Source organism: Leucoraja erinacea, chromosome 13 (assembly GCF_028641065.1).
Source record: "Leucoraja erinacea ecotype New England chromosome 13, Leri_hhj_1, whole genome shotgun sequence".
Taxonomy (NCBI): domain Eukaryota; kingdom Metazoa; phylum Chordata; class Chondrichthyes; order Rajiformes; family Rajidae; genus Leucoraja; species Leucoraja erinaceus.
The window spans coordinates 12,715,871-12,721,958 of record NC_073389.1 but is presented as its reverse complement, the minus strand read 5'-3'; positions in this window follow the sequence as shown (position 1 = coordinate 12,721,958).

The following is a 6,088-nucleotide window of genomic DNA, read 5'->3' as shown; positions in this document are numbered from 1 at the left end:
GTTACGATGATCAAGCAAACAGGCCATTGTTAGCTGTGGTCTAGGTGAGAGCGAGTACACACAATGAGACTCAACAAGACGACTTTGAAGCTGTTATGCTTGGGTGGGGATGGATGGACAGAGAGAGAGGGAGGGAATACAGTGTGTTTACTGTGGACACTGACCATACCGCTCGAATGTTATGCATTTTTATGCACCAGGGCACACATATGGCGATAGACAACAGAGATAATAAGCAACTGAGTAACTCCTTTTCAGCGTTGCACCCATGCTCCGAATACAACGGGGATGGTGTAGCTGCCTGGATATCAAGATTAAAACGCCCACTCATGGAATTGAATAGTAAATATGGTTAAAAAAGTATTTGCTGATAATCTGGAATAATAACAAAATTATGAAAATACCTAGGTCAGGCAGCAACTATGGATAAAGAACAGAATTAGCGTTTTATGCTGATTAGCTTTGGTCAGCTGTTTCGTCTGTGGTTTAGTTTAAAGATATAGATCGGAAACAGGCTGTTTGGCCCCACCGGGTCCACGCCGACCAGAGATCCACGAAAACTGACACTATCCTACACAAGCTAGGGGCAGTTTACAATTATACCATATCAATTAGCCTACAAACCTGTACGTCTTTGGAGTGTGGGAGAAAACCCACTCCGGTCATGGGGAGAATGTACAAACTCCAGACAGACAGCACCCGTATTCAGGATTCAGGTCTCAGGCTCTGTAAGGCAGCAACTCCACCATTGCGCCACATAAGACACACATTTCCAAACATTTTCTATTCTGACGTGCTTCCCTGAAAACACAGACTATGAAAAGCACAATTTCCATTTACTACTTGAAATCCCAATTTAATCCTCTGCAACTGGGTGCTATGGAATTTGATTCAGTCACATGAATGTCCAGCTGGTTTGGCACAAGAACATTTGATGGCACTGAGCCTATATTCGCTGGAGTTTAGAAGAATGAGGGGGGATCTAATTTAAACCTACAGAATAGTGAAATGTTTGGATAGAGTGGATGTGGAGAGGATGTTTCCACTAGTGGGAGGGTCTAGAAGTAGATGTTATAGCCTCAGAATTAAAGGAAGTTCTTTTAGGAAGGAGATGAGATGGAATTTCTTTAGTCAGAGGGAGGTGAATCCGTGGAATTCTTTGTCACAGAAGGCAGGAGGTTGTGGTTAGGAGTGTGAGATATAAATGTGTGCGCTCACAATCACAAATTCCAGAGACAAAGTCGTGGAAACAAGAAACTCCTTTCGCCGAGGATAGAGATGCCCTTCACTTTTATTCATTTTGTTTACAATTGTCACAACCTTTTCCTCCCCTTCGGGCTCCTTCCAATCAGAGCACTAAGGTTTACATTCCCACGAGAACGTCTCGGAACGCCCCTCGACGTCAAAGTTACCTCCCACATCATGCATCGCATGTGCATTTAAATGAGGCATCTTGTCATAGTGGGTGTTGTCTTCATATTCATGTTTTTCATTACGCCTGCGTGATATATCTCCTGCCCTTTCCCCCAGTTCTCGTAAAGGTTTCTGCTGGACTGGTTATCTGTTAATTCTCAACCTTGAAAGAAACCTGTTCTTCTGTTGTTACTATCTAGCCTAGCTCATTTCTGATGTCTGTGCTGAAAGCTCACTATTATTCTACCTCAGCTATATTTTTTCCTAGTCTAAATCAACTATCCCTATTAACCCTTTCCTCACAATCCACCCATTTTCTTTTGCTACGCAATTTTTGATTTATACTATTTCTTCCTTTTCTAGTGCTAGCAGCAGATTCTTCGCCTCCATATCCTCCTCTCACTGGTCATACTGTGTTCTGAAGGCCAATTCGATAGACAGGGAGGTGAGACCTGCTGGGGCTCTTGACACTGACCCATCCGGAGCAGTGTTGTTGGGGATGAAGGTGCAACATTGTTCCCCAAACATTACACACACCCCTCCCTTCTCAGCCATCAGCATGTCCAAGGCCATGCGATTTTGCCAGGCCATTAGGCTGGTAGCTGTCAGTTGTTCAGGTAATCCTTCAACTGCATCTCGAGTGTAATTTATAAAGCGTTGTTGTTTGTAGTATAGGTAGTTGATCCAGTCCACATTTACTTACAGTGATTACCATCATTAGCACAAGTGCCAAGCACTGCATTTTATCTCTTACTTCAATCGCTCTTTTTCAAAGATCAGTCAGTTGTTTCTTTCCCTGTCTTACTGTCCACTCCTCCTCAGCTGGAGGTTCCACCCGTCCCTTTATTCGCACTGCGTGTGTCCACCCTTTTTCTTTTGTCCGCATTGCTGTTTCCGTGGTCAATAGGGTTGCAACTTTTCTTCCTTCCACGATTTTACAAGATCCCAGTCCCCCGCTTTCACAGAATGGATTGGAAAGTCGAGATGGGGACTCTGTGCCAGCAGCCCCTTGGTTTTTAATTCTGTAATAGAACTGCCAGTAAATAGTTCCTTAAGAAAACATCACTACCCTCTATGGTGGGTATTCCTTCTATCTTTCCCAAATAATAAAGACCGAACTTGTTCAACCTTTCTCTGTATCTTAGTTGCTGAAACCCAGTCAACATTCTAATTGATCTCCTCTGTACTCTCCCTATTTTGTTGACATTTTTCCTATAATTATGCCTATCAAAATTATACACCATACTCCACAATTGACCTCACTAATACCTTGTACAATTTAACATTACAACCCAATTTCTATACACAATGCTCTGATTTATAAAGGCCAACACACCAAAGTCTTTCTTTACCATCCTATCAAATGAGATTCCACCTTCAGGGAACTATGCACAGTTATTCCTAGATCCCTCTCTTCAACTTCATTCCTCAATTCACAATCATTTACCATGTACATCCAATTTTGATTTGTCCTGCCAAGATGTATCACCTCACACTTATCAACATTAAACCCATCTATCATGTTTCAACCCACTCTTCCAAATGAACTAAATCTCTCTGTACACTTTTAAAATCGACTTCATTATTCACAACACCACCTATCTTAGTATCATCTACATACTTATTAATCTATTTTTTTTTTCACATCAGAATCCAGATTATTGATTCACATGACAAACAAGTGGACCCAACACACATCCCCGAGGTACCCCTCTAATCACTGACCTCCAACCTGACAAACATCGATCCACCATTGCTCTCTGACATCTCCCATAGAGCCACTTTTTAATCCATCTTTACTATTCCTTACTAACCCTTTCTTATTTCCTTATTGAACCACTTTAACTCATCAATTTCCCTAATAACTTTTTCAAAAAAAAATCAAGATTAGTCAAACATCACAATCACAAATCCACGCTAATTCTTCCTAATCCTACCCTATTTATCCAAATTCCTATATATTGTCTTTAGTATCCTTTCCATTATTTTTCCCACCACTGATGTCAAACAATGTTCTTGTTAAAACTCTACTCTTTTCTCACATCTTTGTCCTCCTGTTCACTTATCTCAGGGCTATTATCTATTCGTACCTGCGGGACAGCCCTCATGCAATTATTGAAATGGTACTAGGTATATCAACCTTCTAAACGAACATCGGTTGGTGGTTTAGAAAACTCATACATACACCTTGTCTTCAGGTTTAAAGGGTCCTTCCTCCTGGTCCACCTCCGACAGCTTTTACTTAACCTGTTCATAAATAGACTTATATATCATAATTAACTGTTTCATATACTTTTAAAATTCTATCTTTAACTGTTCCAAACTCGGTTCCTTGTAGGGACCTCTCCATTGTGCCACCTGCTGGTTAGTTTGCATGCAACATCTCTTCAGTGCCAATGGCAGGGCATCGATTCAAATCAACTTTGTAATTACACAAATCTTATTTATATTAACCTTCAATGTTCCATTTAATCTTTTCACCATGCTTGTGACTGTAGGTGTTACACACCCAAATGTGTATTTTACTCTAAGGGCCATGAAAACAATCCGTTGTCAAAGCTGATTTCTGTAGGTCTACCAAACCTCTTAATTACCTTCTTTAACATGTACTGCTAACTTCTGGTCTCCATTTCACCGTACAATTTCAACATATTTTCCAATCTAGTCTGAACTATTTCCTGCCTTTCCCAAGGTCATCATCCTCTCCTACATTCTGAAGTTTTTTTGTTTTTTTTTCTCTCTCTTTTCACTTGTGGAACAAACCAACAATTCATCCACATCATTTGATTTTGATTTGATTCCTTTATTGTCATTCAGACCTTTCAGTCTGAACGAAATTACGTTGCCTGCAGTCATACACAGTAACAATAAATAACAAAACATACAATAAACACAAATTAACATCCACCACAGTGAGTTCACCAAGCTCCTCCTCACTGTGATGGAGGCAAAAGTCTTAATCTCTGTCTCTTCCCTCCTTGTTCTCCATATCATCAAATACTTTCTAAGGGTATACCTTCCAACTCTGCCTTTATCATCTAATTAAAACATGGGGCTAGTATTCAAAACCCTACCTCATCCTAGCCTTTCTTGACCTCCTCCTTTAAATCCCTTTCTCTCTTGGGGACCCCAGTCCTGTTAGGACTTATCTCCAGATTAATTTCACTCCTGATAGGACTTTTTGAGGAAACGCTCTCCAAAGACATTTATTATTGGCATGTAATTCTCTGGCCCTGCTTGGTTCCGTCATAGGACTCACTTGTGTCAGTTCATCACTTAAATTCGATGACCCCTTGTCCAATGGTATCTGCCAAAACGAGCTCTTTGCATCGAGGACAGAGAAGACGGTGGCCTGTCCGTCCTGTGCAGCAACATTCTCAACTGTCCTCATGGGGTAGTGGGGGCGCCTGATGGCAAGGTTCAAGTCTTTAGGGTTAATACACACACGGATCTCATTCTTGTCCTTTTTTAACGTGACAACCATGGTGGACACCCACTCGGTGGGCTCGCTGACCGCTTCTAGCACGCCCATGGAGACCATGTCGTTTAACATGGACTCAACTTTGTCCTTCATGGCGTGTGACACTCGGTGCGGTGCACGAATAACAGCCGCTACCTTTGGATCGGTAGATATTTTGTATGTGACAGGCAGCTTGCCCAGTTTGTCATCAAACAGATCAGGGTATTCCTTTATCGGGTCCATCGATATCATCAATTTGTGAACCGTTCTGTCGAATGACACCAGTCCCAGATCTTGGCATGCCTGGTTGCCCAGCAGAGTCACATAGTCAGAGTTCAAAACGTAGAAGGTCAAAGCACGCGTTGTCTTTTTTAGCACACAAGTGAAAGTAGCTCTTCCCAGCGGTGTCAGCACCTCGCCCCCGTAAGCATGCACAGTGGAGCGGTCTGTAATCAGGAGCTCATTATTCCTTATCTTCTTGAAAAGGCTTATTAACATTACGTTCACCTTCGCCCCCGTGTCGAGCTTAGCGTGAAAGTCGAAATTGTTGAGTTATCAGAACAGATGGATCGGGTAACCGGCCAGGTGCATGAAGGAGTACACACTTGCCTCCCCTTGTGAATTAATTGGATCAGCATCGTGGGCAGCGCCGAGCAAGGACGGGGAGCCGTATTTGTTATCGACCTGCATCAGCATGTTTAGGTTAGGTCTGGAAGCTGGTGGAACCTTCCCACGAGAACGGCAGGCAGCAGAGAAATGGTTCAATTTTTTACAATAGTTGCAGGCTTTTCCATAGGCAGGACAAGGCGACTGCCTGTAGTGCAGATAATTGCAATTCGGGCATTTCTTGGGGGGCTCGTTACCAGACGCGGGGTTGGCCCGGGACATAAACCTCGTATTGTCCATTTGAGCTTGCGGTCTATTGAACCCAGTTAGATTAATCGATTTGGTGACTGAATCACGCTGACTGTTCGGTGGATCAATGACCTCAGCTATTCTGCAGGCATGCGCGGCTTCGTCTAAGGTCAGATCTGGTTTGCGAAGGAGCTCCGATCTCAGCTTTTGATCGAGCATCCCTGTCACCAGAATGTCTCTCGTTAATTGGTCAGTCATGGCTTCGAACCTGCACCTCTGGGCCAGGTAGCGTAAATCGGCGATAAAGCCCTCAACAGGTTCGTCTGGCAACTGCTTGCGAGTAAAGAATCGTGTCCTTTC